Consider the following 13,648-nt stretch of genomic DNA (forward strand, 5'->3'; position numbering starts at 1 on the left):
CTGGATTGAAGTGATAAAATGCTGTTTTTGTTGTCTTGTTTCCAGTAGAAACAAGCTATTGCTGTTGAGTTTTTCGAAAGTATTTTGTTGGCACATTGAGCCGAGTACGATCTAAAAAAACTTGGCAGCAAACACTAGTAGAAAAATAGCGCTACAGGTAAGAGGAGAAATATGTATCTTTGATTTTGCAGTGAACTGTCCCTTTAAGGGCAGTTTCACAGGTAGCTCTCCCTATGTCCCCTTATAGCTCTCCTTACTGTATGTGTGTGTTGCCTGTGCAACATCCAATCACCAATATGGGAAATGCTGTAGTATCATCATGTTCACACAGACATAAAGCGTCCTCATCCGAAAATATGTCGTGTTTTCTGTGCTTAGTATTCTGTCAGAGCACAGAGCCAGGGGATGATGTCTTACTGTATAGCACTTACTCCTCACTTACTCCTCAGTTCCTCAGCAGGAATATAAGTATTCTGCAATTCAATTAACTCAGCCTGAGATCAGTTTCGATTTTATGTAACTCAGGGGAACAACACTGCTGTCTCAGAGCGCTGAAAGTTTTTCTGTGTTCCACCGAGCTGCTCCAATTAAGGTTAATGGCATGGTTGTGTAACGATCCTGCTGCAACAAAAACCCTTTCAAACACCGCTGCTATTGTGTCTGGGCCTTGGCAGAATACAGCCGTTCCCCCAACGGAGCCAGTGGGCTATAAAGGTGCTTCAGTGAGCCCGGTCCCCAGGCGCAGCACGGTGCACATGGGTACCCGTGGGTGTTCTGGCAGCAGAGTTTTGTGGCAGGGCACCAAAGAAAACACACAGACAACAGATGGCCTCTGTTGTCTTCCACCACGCCACGAGGCTTCTGCCTGGCTCAGGGTTACAAAACCCACTGAGCAGCAGAGAGACATGGGACTCAGTCAGGTGGTGAGTAATATGTGAAGTGGCCTCCTTATACTTGCAGGTGATCAACAAGCAACATATAGCTGCGTCAGTTTCTATAAAACTTTTTTTTTTTTCCAGTTTGTAAGTGTATATTTTTGCAAGCGTGCCAGGAATCATTAATGCAGGCGTGTGTCACACTGATATTTCTTTAGAATAGAAAAATATTATGATTCATGACGGTGACATTCACATCTGATTTAATCCCATCTTATATAATACACTGTGAATCTATGAGATAGCTCTCTGTAGAGCACACACATTAAGAGCAAGTTATTCTTCTTGAGTGCTTGGTCAAAAAGATTTTTTTTTAAAATAATCACTTTCAACACTAGATGGTGCTCAGCAACAGAGGTTTTGAGTGGAAGCTGATGACAAACATGGACAGTTTTCGTCAGAGATTCCCTGAAGAAGAACATTTACTGTAGTTTCATGTTATACTTTGCACTTTCTGAAGAAAACAAGGATACTCTGCAAAGACATACACGGATAAAATAGAATACAATTGACTAGAAGGTATACTCATCTCTCTTTTTTATATGCATGGGACACAAAGATATATTTCCATTATTCATTTAGAAAAATATTTAATGTAGAAATGTAAGCTAATTGCAATATTAGTGTTTTGCTGTTTTTTTTGCTGACTTGCAAAGTGCACAGAGACTCTTTGGGTGATGTGCACTTTAAATAAAGTTGAAGTTAAAGCTCTATTAATCCTGAAGGAGATTCCTGCCAGTGCCAGAGATGTTTCAAAATTACAGTAACATAAGAATAAATAAAACATACAAACCTGACATCATTGAATAAACATGAAATAAAAGGATAAATTAAAATAAGTTAAAATAACATCAAAACTAAAATAGAAAACATACAATTTGCAATGATAATAATAAGGAAATAAGGGTAATATTGCACCTGATATTGCAAACGTAGTATTGCAAATGACATAACATGAAATTAAGACTGCTCATGGTTAAATCTCCAACATTGCCCTGTTTTTTCAGCATGATACTGTATAATCTGTCACTTATAAAGCCTCTGGAATGATGTTAAATCTTATGTTTTTCTCATTTATATTAAAATACTAATGACTAAATCAGCAAAACTCAGACTTAAAGCCTCCTGTAGCAAACTTTCTGTCCTTTAGCATTTAGCAGTTCTCTCCCTCCTGTCTATGTCACCTCAGTATGAGAAAACTGATGTGTTTTTGGAGCGCTAAAGCAAAAATCGGTCAATAAAGATCTTTCACTCTTGATTAAAATTTCTTGCCCAAAACTACACAGTGCACCTTTAATAAAGTAATCATACAAACTCAGAAGTATTTATATGATGAATGTTTTTCCATAACTGACTAAACAGGCTTTCCTCAGAGGAAAATAAGGTCCCCAGAACACACTTTAATACAGTTTGTTTATGTAGTTTATTCAGTCATGAAAAAAATCAATCAGCGAAGATTTTTTCTCTTCAGATTAAAATTTGCACATTCGCACCTTTAACCTCCCCCCAGGCTACAAAACATATTTAGTGCAACAAGGACTGATCACTCTCTTTTTAATGCTTGTGTAACACATCCTAAGATTAATCTAATGATTAATTCTTAACAAGCTGTTTAGTATCAGTTTACACCCAAGGAAGCATAAAAAAAAAAAAAGCCCCTGATGCTTTTAGAGAAATTGCTCAGCCCAGTGAATAACAGTGCATTCGACTCCAGGGAGCCAGGAAGTCATGAGTGTGTCAGGCCTCACAAGCAGTCGCAGGAAGCGGGGGAAAGCATCGTCCCAATTAAGTGTTCGGAATCATTTTATGCAAGTTGCTTATATTTGACGCTTGGCCCTAAAATGTTTGTTTTTATCAAGTGTTGCCCCAATTATCTGGTCAGTAAACAGCATAATCAGGGCCTCAAGATGACAGAGTAAATTGGAGAGTGGTCTTGCATGCTGTCTTTGCTTTTCACACTCTTTTGTCAATACCCAATTATCCTCTCTGTTGCTGTTCCCACTGATGGCGCATGACTTAAAATAGCTTTTTTTCGGGGGCATTGTTTTCTAATTGCAACAATCCAGAGTGACTTGGCGCATTGATCAACCATTAATGGCTTTAAACAGAATATAGGCGAGGGTTGGTGCCGGAGCAGAAGAGAGATCACACAGTGTTTTCTTGCAGGGTCACTGCAGAAAGGTATTCTCTTTGGCTTGTTTGTCATTTCCCCCCCAAACAAACGGCTTAATGTGCCAATAAAGCTACAGTGAACTGTTTCAGGTCTCACTGACTCTTATAGGCGTTTCTCTCATAAGGACAGCTATATTGACCTGCAGGCATCAGATGAAGCATTGGATTTTTTATGTGGCTGAACACTGGACCTCACACAGTAATTATTGGAAATACTGTCTGCTGCGGCTCCGGGCATGTATGAATCGGTTTTTCCAGGGCTTAATGTTTGTGAAGATTACCTCCATGTTAGTCAAGGACATTGTGTTTGTCTCACTGCTGATCATCCCTGTTAATTACTACACTGTATGTAACTCCATGTTCTGGCTTTTGTAGCTGCATGCATTCATTTTGTAAGATGTAAATTTAAAAAAAAATTGCAATGTTTTTTCACGATTAAACGTATCAATGAACAGCAAATAGTCAAAACATTTACTCAGCTTTCACCCTGTCAAAAGAGGGTGAAACCGTGCTTCACAACACTTTGTTATCACTCGGAAATACGGTTTTCACGGGGTTGACAAATGAGGAAGGCTAGAAATAACATGCTATTTCTGTCTCTGCAACCTTTTGTGGAGCAACCCGTGCTGCTAAATATCAACTGAGAATCATGGAGTAGTTTCAGTCCTAGTGGGCTGACTTGTGGCCCCCAAAAGCTTTAAATCATCTGGCTCAATGAATCAGAGTCTTGACTGAGCCAAATTGCCTGACTGTGCCCTGTGGGAGAGATAATTGGGTGAAACAGGTTGTTTTGTTCCTTACTGAGGTACAAGAGAAGCAGGAGAAAGGAGAAAACAACATGGACTTCTCATTTTAGATAAAACCTCTGAAGCGTGCAGTGTCTAGTTTTTGCTCAGGCTGAGTTTAGGTTTTTCAATAAGGCAGTCAGGAGACTGTAACATCCTGCGTGCTTGCGAGTGGCTCCGGGGGGGCTGGTTTTGCACACGGATATCTGGTAAACGCATTAAAAATACAAGCTTTGATCAGCCTAAGCCCGTGTTAAGATGTAATAAACCATGCATGGCCTGAGACTATGTTTTGACAACATCTGAATCAGTTGCATGGGTAGAAATGAAATTGTCCCCACCGAACTCATCACACATTTTCTTAAACCTGCAACCCCTGCGAGGGAAGGGGACAGCTCAGTCACAAGGATAAAATGTTGGCATTTAAGTTTCCTCAATCCACAGATATATTAAATGTGTGCCTTTAAGCGTGTCGTGTCCTAAGTCACTACTGCTCGAGACAGTGTTAGAACATTTCTAAGCGAAAAACCAGAGGACATTTATTTTTAGTGAGATGTCAACAGAACCAGATGAGCCAAAACTTCTTCTACTGCTTATTTTTTCTAACCATAAGTGGTTCTTGTGCCAAGACCTAACCAGACCATAAGCACAACTGAACTTAAAATTGAAAATGCAACATAAAGAAAGGTAAAGCTGTGACTCTGACATATCATCATTTTAAAGGTGCAGTATGAAAGAATTGGCCACCTGTAAGCTCAGTTAGCCATGTAGGTAGTGGTCCTATTATCTGACTCGAGTATGCCCGGACTGAGTGTTGGCGTTAACAACACTGGCACAGGAGCCTTGGACCACCCCAGGGCTACCTGGCAAACATGTTACATATTGCACCTTTAAGTTGATATTACACCTTTAAACGTCCCATATTGTAGAAAGTGAGATTTAATGTTTTTCTTATTATAAAGCTGGTGTAGTTGCTCCATAAATATAGTATCAAAACGAAACTGTGCCGTTAGGGCTTTGATGATGTCACAACGACACAGTCAGTAGCCTCAACACAACAGTGTTTGCGAAACACGGTGGGCAGGGCCTACTCAGGCCTGTGAGAGCTGACCAATCAGAGCAGACTGGGCTTTTCAGGAGCCGTAAAGAGACAGGAGCTAAAACGCTTCATACAAGAGTGAATAGAGGTGCTGCAGGAATGGACAGTATGAGAAAAGTCACATTTTTAAAAAACATTTTCCAAAATAAAAGTATGAACCTGAAAATAATCATAATATTGGACCTTTAAAATATGTCTTTCTTTGGAAACAGCATCCCACATGTTGTAGAATACACTCAGTACACCTCTACTTTACGCCAGTACTGTTTTTGTCAGGGTCATTTGAGTTGACCAAATGTAAATGCTGAATATGTAAAATGCATGAAAATGTTGTGAGCTGTCTAAAGAGAAAACGAAAATATGCGGATCTCAAATTTGACCATCTGTTGCCAATTTATTAAGAATAAAGTGACCTGAAAGTGAAGTAACCTGACCCGACCATAATTATTGGCATGTCTGTTATAGTCTGGTAGTAAATCTGCATTGCTGTCTGAGCCCCGAGCTGCCCACACTAGGCAGTTGTTTTCCTTTAATTATTAAATGTACAGCGCATCCTGTCAAGTGTTCAGTTTCAGTATTAAACTGCAGGGAACTCTTCATGCCAATTATCCAGCCAAGTAAGAACAAAAGTTTCGTCCCTTGACCCCACTTATCATTCTGCTGTGTTTTTAAATTCACACTCTGAGAGGAACAGTTGCACAGACACACACACAAAGCACCCACACCGACAATCAGACACAACGAATGCCAGACAACTCCACAGAGTTGTGATGTAATTAGACTTGTTAATTGGAAGAGAGCCTTACGCCACCTGCGGCAGCAAGAGTGTGGGTTTGTGGTCATCTTGAAACAGAAATAGTCCCGTTAATTGTTTTGGTTTCAAGGCATGCATGGCGAAGGAGGAAAGCGACAATACAGTTTGTAGTTGCTCTCGAGTTAAACCTCAAACTGCAAAACCTGCTGGCATTAGGGGACATTGTGATCAATTTGCAGGGTTTATTGTCACAGGACTGGCAATTTAATTCACATTCCATCCATATAAAAGCTGCTTGAGCATCACTGCAAGAATGACAGCCATTCAACCACGTACTAACCGCCTGTGTTCACTGACAGGCACAAAGATAAGGAACACCCTGTTAGACAGGAGAAAGATTTTACATCAAAAAATCTGTCTTAAACAAAGACAAGGAGAGAAACACTTTGATAGTTTCAGAGGACGAGCAGCATAAATGTCATTATGATTTAACGCGGGCCAAGTGCCTCAACCCAAAGGCCCTCCTTTAACAACATTTGCATTTCTGAAAACTTGGCATTGCTGCACCAATCTCTTCACAGGAGCAGAGTCATCCTGAATATAAATTTTGCCTAACTCTATGCGCTTATTTCTTGCTTGGAAATCCCTTTTTTGAAGATGCCCTAAATGTGTCACGATGAGGATGCTAACATTAATTGATTTTCCCCGAGACTGATCAGAGAATCATAGCAGCTAATTAATCATTTAAGGAAAAAAAAAGTTAATTCTTTGGTGGTCAGACCATAATTTTCCAAAGAAGAAGAGCCTTGGAGACTGAACTTTCATTTCCAGACAGATATGGATCTGATAATGGATAAACACAGACTCACTGTCTGCTTCATTTCCCTCTAATAGGATCAAATGTGTTGACTCTCCCCTTTTCTGTAATTCGACTTAAAACAAGTCTCCCACACTGGGGTGGGGTCGACTTTGTACTCATGTAGTCATAGACTTGAAGACAAGAGGAAACTACAGCATAACTGCAAAAACAGAATTTACACTCCCATGAATTGGGATTTCCTTATTAAAACAAGATAGACTGGCTTGTGATGCTTCATGTTTGAAAATATCAATTACTGTAAATCTGGGTGCTGCAATTAGTACAGGCATCATCCAAATCTATTGCTGTTATTAATTTAAAAGCTTGAATCTTCAAAATCTCAAATTCTGGTGCATCTTAAGTTAATATTGCTGCTTTCTTGCAACAGTCTTGCAGAAGTGGGTTGTCCCACATGTAAATCAATTATTGAATAATGATTCTTAAGCCAGAGTTATTTCATAAATAATTTTTAAAAAGATGTGATTTAGAAGTTCTACTACAACATGAATTACTTTTGCATGGGGGTCAGCAGTTCCAGTTGTTTCTACTACCATCTGTTTATTGAGAATTAGACTCATGCTGGGTGTGTGGATTTTCTTTCACAGTGGTTTAACAGTATATACATTTCAACAAAGGGAACAAAGTGGGAACGCTGAGGACACACGAGGGAACACTGAGGACACACGAGGACCGGGGACAGGCACAGGAACACAAGAGACGCAGGATGAAACAGACGAATCAACGAAGAGTAAAGGTAAAGCACAAGACTTAAATAGACAAGGACTGATGAACAAATGCAACACAGGTGTACACAGAAAAAGACAAAGACAGGAAATGGAAGGTAAGACATGACCCATGAGGATGAACTTTCAACATAAAACAGGAAATCAGCTGAACTAAAACCTGGGACCTTGACAGTTCAGTCCTAAAAATGATTTCCTGTCAATAAAGTTTGTTTAGAGGCCTGTTAATTTGTTGAACTCTACTCTGGAAGCCACAGATTTAGCATTTCTCTCTTCATTTCCTGTCAGGTGATTATTCAGAACAGTTAAAAATGCAGATGTTGAACAAACACTTTTAAAGTCCCCCTCCAGTAAAATTTGTGTTTATTTCTTTCTTGTTCCTACAGTTGAATGTTTGAGCCTCACTGTGTAGAATGACGTCTGTGCAGAGGTTTACACATGACGGCTGTTTTCACATTCATTGCTGAAAGTCGGATTTTTAAGAGGCGGCGCCTACGAGCACGATTTGCGACATCATAAATAGTTTGGAAGCCGATCCTGGTCCAATATTCAGCGTACACATGTGTGATGTGAAGACTTAAAGCCTCCAGTGCACAAACACTGAAGTTGACTTTAGAGTGAAGTAGGAGACATCTTGTGTCCAGCAGTTAAACTTGTGTCATGAATAATAGAAAACATTCATATAATCTGGGTTTCTTAATGAGGGAGAAGGATTAGATGACATTTTAATGATTTCAATGTGGTGATTTTTCTGCAAAAGCCGTGTCAGACACACATTAGAGAATTTTTTTGGTATGCCTCTGAACATAGAGTATGTGAAGAGGCTCTTTATCTTGGTTTTCTGAGGCACAAGCACAAAAAACTGACACACTCGGCACAGTATGAACTAGGATCATAGAAACATTACAGACAAGACGCCCGGTTTGACAATGATATACGCTGACCATGAAAGAAAAGCACTGAAGCAGCAGCCCTGGCACAGCTGGTAACAGAAGCAGCCCCGACGTCAAAGTGCAAAAGTACAACGAGGGTGATGTATAGCCTGGAATAAATAATAGATAGATAGAATTTGATTGATCGCCTGTGGAAGTGAAGAAGAGAAGAGGCTCCAAGCTTCTCCGCAATTGTCGTTGTCTCACTCCCGCACAGCTTTTTATAAACTGTTGGACTAGACACAAACCTCCTGCATGGTAGATCTGCAATTTTTGTGCCTGTTTTTGATTTGGTTCCCCCGCAACATACAGGGAAATAAATTCACGCGCAGCAGGATAAAATAACAGTTAAACTCGCAGATGCAGTTTGTTTTTTGCCCACTGCCCCCTGAGCCCAATTACTGTTGTTTACAGGCTCCACATTTTGTCACATATAGACTACGGCAAAGGGCATGAGTAACACACTGCCCTGCAGAATCACTGGCGCTCTAGGTAAGTAATTGCAAAATAACCTGTGACAGAAAACAAAACAAGTTGCGGCACGCCTACACCAACAGCGCTGTGTTTTATTATTCAAATCAGCCTTAGACCCAAAACAGTTCCAGCTTAATTTGTAATTAAAAACCAATATCACGATTAACAGCAACCTTTTTCACAACTTCCTGAAAATGTGTTTATCCCCTGTCTTTTTTTCTTCAGTTCATCAGTTCAGTTCAGTTTTTTCTTCTTCTTCTTAAATCAACACACCAGCTACACGTGTTAAAAATATAACTTTAATGACTCTTTAAAACCTTCACTTTTGTCCCTTTAATATCAGCTCATGTAGGGCTAATAAGGTTTTTGTAGATCCTCATCTAAGCTCTCATATTACAAAACACTTTTAGGTAATCTCTGTGCTGTCACTGCAGACACACATACTCTACAATTTTGTTAATTATCAAACAACAATGGCCCATTGTTGTTCACTGCTTCTTCACAGCCCTCTTTACTGCATCTTCATCCCGGCTGCCATTAACTGCGGAGTTGTACCGCACGCCCTCCTCGTGCCCTGTCTTCCCCTCTTCCTGATTTCTGGGTCACGCTATTAAACTTAAGCCTATCATCAGACGGCCCCACGGAGCTCGCTTCCATCATTGTACACGATGCTCATTTTTCCTCCGGTTGAGTCACTCCATAAAAAAAAAAAACGAGATTGCAGATAGGCAGCTTTTATTTGTACAATGTAAGAGTCCTTTTTAATTCAAACTAGTACCTGCTGGCTCAGATTAGGCTCACTGAGCTCGACGACAAATTAGTACACGCCGTCGCACCCCATTTCACATGCTGCCATGGCTGGAAGGCACAGCTGGGAGACTTCTGAAATGAGTGCAAAATAGAATTTGACCCCTGATAAGGCCTCACTATCTCTTCTGCCAAGTGTGACATTTTGATGAAACGCTTGATGTCTCAGGAGTGGCGAGCACTCAGGTATTTTCACCCAAGCATTTTTGGAGTGCATATACTTATAACTTGTATGCTGGTGATGGTGCAATTTATACTCACACTCGTCAGTACTTTACCAGTTCAAGCGCTGTCTTGACATTTTTTTTAATTAGACCGTAGCCATTTATACATCACAGCTAACAGTTTTACCAACTTTACGTGTTTGTGACATTCTCTGGTTTTTAACCATTTCAGGGGTTGTTTCATAAAAATGTAATAAAGTACATTTACCGGGTAACACTTTATAATACCATTATTAATAAATGGTTTATTTATAGTTAATTAAACTTCAGTAAATAGTTATTCTGCTGTTAACAACATGGTTAATGGCTGATAAATACTGTGTGGTTCGTCTATAAACATTATTTTTATGGCCATTATAAAGTTGTAACTGATGTTTTTTTAAACCTTTACAATTGCTTAATAATGACTTAAAAAGCACTCAAATATCAACTAAAGTTTAATTTACCATTTATTAATGATAATTATTATAAAGTGGTACCAAATACTCAACTTCGGTGCAATTAAATATATCCATTATTGTATACTTCTGCTTCACGACATGTTAGAGGGAAATATTGTACTTTTTACATCACTGCATTCATTATTTGCAGTGGTGCTAAAGAGCAGTGATGCAAGTATAATGCACAAACTGAACAGAGGTGAATTTTTCATGTCCTGTAAAGGGGCTGTGTATGACGAGCTGTAAATGACTCCACTGCCGAGTCTTCCTTTACACCTGACCTGTTCAGTACTTGTTTTTTCAAAGGGCCAGATTTGAAGAAAAGTGCCACACGTTTACACAAGTCTCACTTGTAAAGCTTTAAAGAAATTAATGTGTTAAAATAAAGCACTTTTTTACATAGTTTTTCTCCACTTTATCAGTTTTCACAATTTAAAAATAGCTGTCATGTGCACAAAAGTACCGGAAAAATTAATTATGCATCTGTTTTTCTTTAATTTGAAAAGTAGGTTGTCAGTTTTATTCTTGTTATTCCCTCTGCTTAAACAGCCTGGTTTAAAACATCCAATGAAATGAGAGTGCTTGGGTGCTTGGTAACAGACTCATGAATGGACTAATTAGGCACCTAACGAAACGATTAAAGGGCCAGAATGAGGTCGTTTGAGGGGCTGCGTTCGGCCCGAGGGCTGCCGGGTCAACAGGTCAGCTACGAAGCCCCATAACAGTGGTCATCGCAAGAACAGCAATGTAATGTTTAGCAGTATATCATCAAACCACAAATTAACTCTGAATTTGATCTGTTTTGCAACAGCTTTCTCTCCAGCAGTTAACATGACTAGGATTTTTTTTTTCTCCCAGCAGCACTTTGAGTCATCACAGTAGTAAAAGGTGGGATGTTGCTAAAAATATAAAAATGGCTCAGTTCTGTGTCCCAGTAAGCCAGTGTCCCAGTGTGATGGTGACCCTGAAACACAGGCACCTCAAACGAACTCAGCCATCATTAACTTACTGCTCACACCTGTGCAGATTAATGTGGGTTCATGTGTATTATACTGTTTCTGTGCCATACTTAACGCAGGTGTTTTCACTTCAGGCTGATTAGACCAGGTCGACACTCATCAAAATGATTCAGCTCTTCTTCCCCAAGCAATTGACTGATAGAGCTGTCAATCAAACAGTCTGTACACTCCCAAGCAGCCACCAAAAGGAGAGGCCAAATAAGTGACAAAACCAGTCTGGGTGTGCCAATAGAGGCCCTAAAGGGTAAACCAACAGACATGAACAGGACTCTACATCCTGAGTCACTGACAGGGTGATAATCAGGTAAGCACAACTGACTGGACAGTATTTAAAAAATCCTGTGTGGTCACAAGCTGTGGATTAGAAAGTTCTTTGTGTTAATTCCTCAGTTAATTGTCCTGCCAGTAGCCTATCTAAGAGGCAGCCAAGATAAGAGCTGCTCCAATTGTCTAAATGTTAAAAAAAATAAAAAAGGTGCCGAAGGAATCGAGCCATCTCTTACTTCATCACTTCTTACTTCTTCACTTTTTTGTTTTTCCTTCTTTGACATGTCAAAATGTCCTCGTGTCCTCGCACCTCGGTTGTCCCCGCTCAACTTTATATAATTCCTTTTCTCGGCCACATAACATTCTTCATTGTGTTTCCTGGAGAAGTGGTTAGGACAGCAAGAAAGGGCATTGATTTGAGGCGATTTGGATCCAGCCGGAGAGAGAGCACAGTTGATTTTCATTCCAGCCATCTAATCAGGGGCTGATTTACAACCAGGTTGCAAAGTGAATGTAATTACCAGCATTTAACTACTAGGTAGGTTGAAAAGCAGCAGTGCTGAGTGCTGCAGGACCAAAGAATGAAAATCACCCTTTAGTTGAGACTCAGCACTTCTTCACAGAAACAGACATGGGAAATGAATTTTCTGTGAGTGGGTGTTTAAAAAATGACTGCAAGAGAGAATTAAACAAAAAAAGATGTCTCCCAAAATCTGGACGTGCACTGAGCTCTGTGTCCCCTGCTGATCCCCAGGACGACTTCATTGTCCGTGCTGATGCTGTAAAAGTGCGAGTGCAGCTCTGCGGGCGCATGCATTTGCGCGCAGTGACAGGTGGGAGGCGCTGTAGGGCTTGTGTGAACGAAACAAAGTGAAAGGGGAGGAGCAGCATCGGGGAGAAAAGTGGCCACACGGTGTGCCAGCCCGTCCGAGCAGTCGCTTACATCTCAGATCCGCCGCCGAGCAGGGAGCACAGCGAGACGCGTCTGCCAGCGAAGTCCCCGTCCACTCCACTTGGTGACGTGCGGAGCGGCGCACAGACAGGCCACTTACCGAGCCGCGCACAGCCGCTACCGGCGCACACTCCTGTTCCTTTTGCTGTAAAATGCAATAGCAGTCTTTGCGGGATAAAGACAGCATTCACACGTAAAGCAGCGCCGTAGCGAAACAAGGACAAACGCCGGGGGACAGGAGCAGCGAGCGAGCGAGCGAGCGGCCGGGGAGGTAAGCGCTCCAGTCAGTCAGCGTAGGTGGAAAAACAGTCGCCACGCTGACTTTCATTTTTTGACGTGCTTTGTGTGAGGCAGGGGGAGTTGAGACGGCACACGGGCACTTGTCCTATCATGAATGAACGAGAGGAGGATCATCAGTTTCACTGCCATCCCTCTGCTGAGGACCATAGCCCACCAAATGGTGTGTGCGGCGCTCACGTTGTGCGCAAGCGCTCCTGCAATGAGGAAAAAACTAACTTCACGTCTCAGGGATGGTGTTAGAAACCGAAAGGGTTAGTGGTATAGGGAAGTAATTGTGTGTGTGTGTGTGTGTAAAGGTGACTGCGACAGCTCAATTTTAAAAAAGCTTTAAAAATGTCTATTAATCAGGTAAATGTAGTGCAAAAATACTCTAATATTTGTCACAAAGCCTTTAAGTATGAGTAAACTATTGTGCAAAATAGAGAAATTGGTAAACTAATGTGAACTATTGTTCTGTAGCTTTTGCTCTGAATGGTGCACACTTCCTCCATAGTAAACAAAAAAGCATTAACATGCTCAGTATGTGCACAGATTGCATCCTGGCTGTGCACACTCTGCAAGTGTATTTATAAAAAATCCTATTATTAAATCTTACAGATGTATATAACTTGTACTCCACACCACGCAGGGCTCACCCTCCAGACAACAAAGCATTACTCATCACAGGTCCCATGTGTTGTTACAGTGAAGGGCTCTACCCTTGGATGTGAAGTAGAGCACCGGCTGTAAGGGACACGGTGCCTCTTTGTGGCCAGAAAAGTTACTGATGATCCCTGCCGCTCGTCCAACGACGAGCCAGCGTTGCATTAATTCTCTGGCGAGAGTGAGGGTGTTGATGAAAGAATGAGGTTGGTACTAATCATAGTATTATCACGTTGGATCAGTG

At 40.9% G+C, this 13,648-nt stretch overlaps 1 protein-coding gene across 5 annotated transcripts in view; it reads left to right on the top strand.

Moving 5' to 3' along the window:
• The first annotated feature begins 11,420 nt into the window (after positions 1 to 11,420).
• Positions 11,421 to 13,648, top strand: part of LOC141017540 (kelch-like protein 29) — a 214,464-nt gene continuing 212,236 nt past the window's right edge. For 3 of the 5 annotated variants that reach the window (XM_073492229.1, XM_073492227.1, XM_073492231.1), the window contains exon 1: positions 11,421 to 11,547. The gene's annotated coding sequence lies outside the window, so the exon portion shown is untranslated. Of the gene's footprint in view, positions 11,548 to 12,295; positions 12,734 to 13,648 lie in introns of those variants that run through there. The other 2 variants (XM_073492228.1, XM_073492230.1) reach the window with 1 other exon arrangement.

The sequence above is a fragment of the Pagrus major genome, chromosome 22 (genome assembly GCF_040436345.1).
Source record: "Pagrus major chromosome 22, Pma_NU_1.0".
Lineage (NCBI taxonomy): Eukaryota > Metazoa > Chordata > Actinopteri > Spariformes > Sparidae > Pagrus > Pagrus major.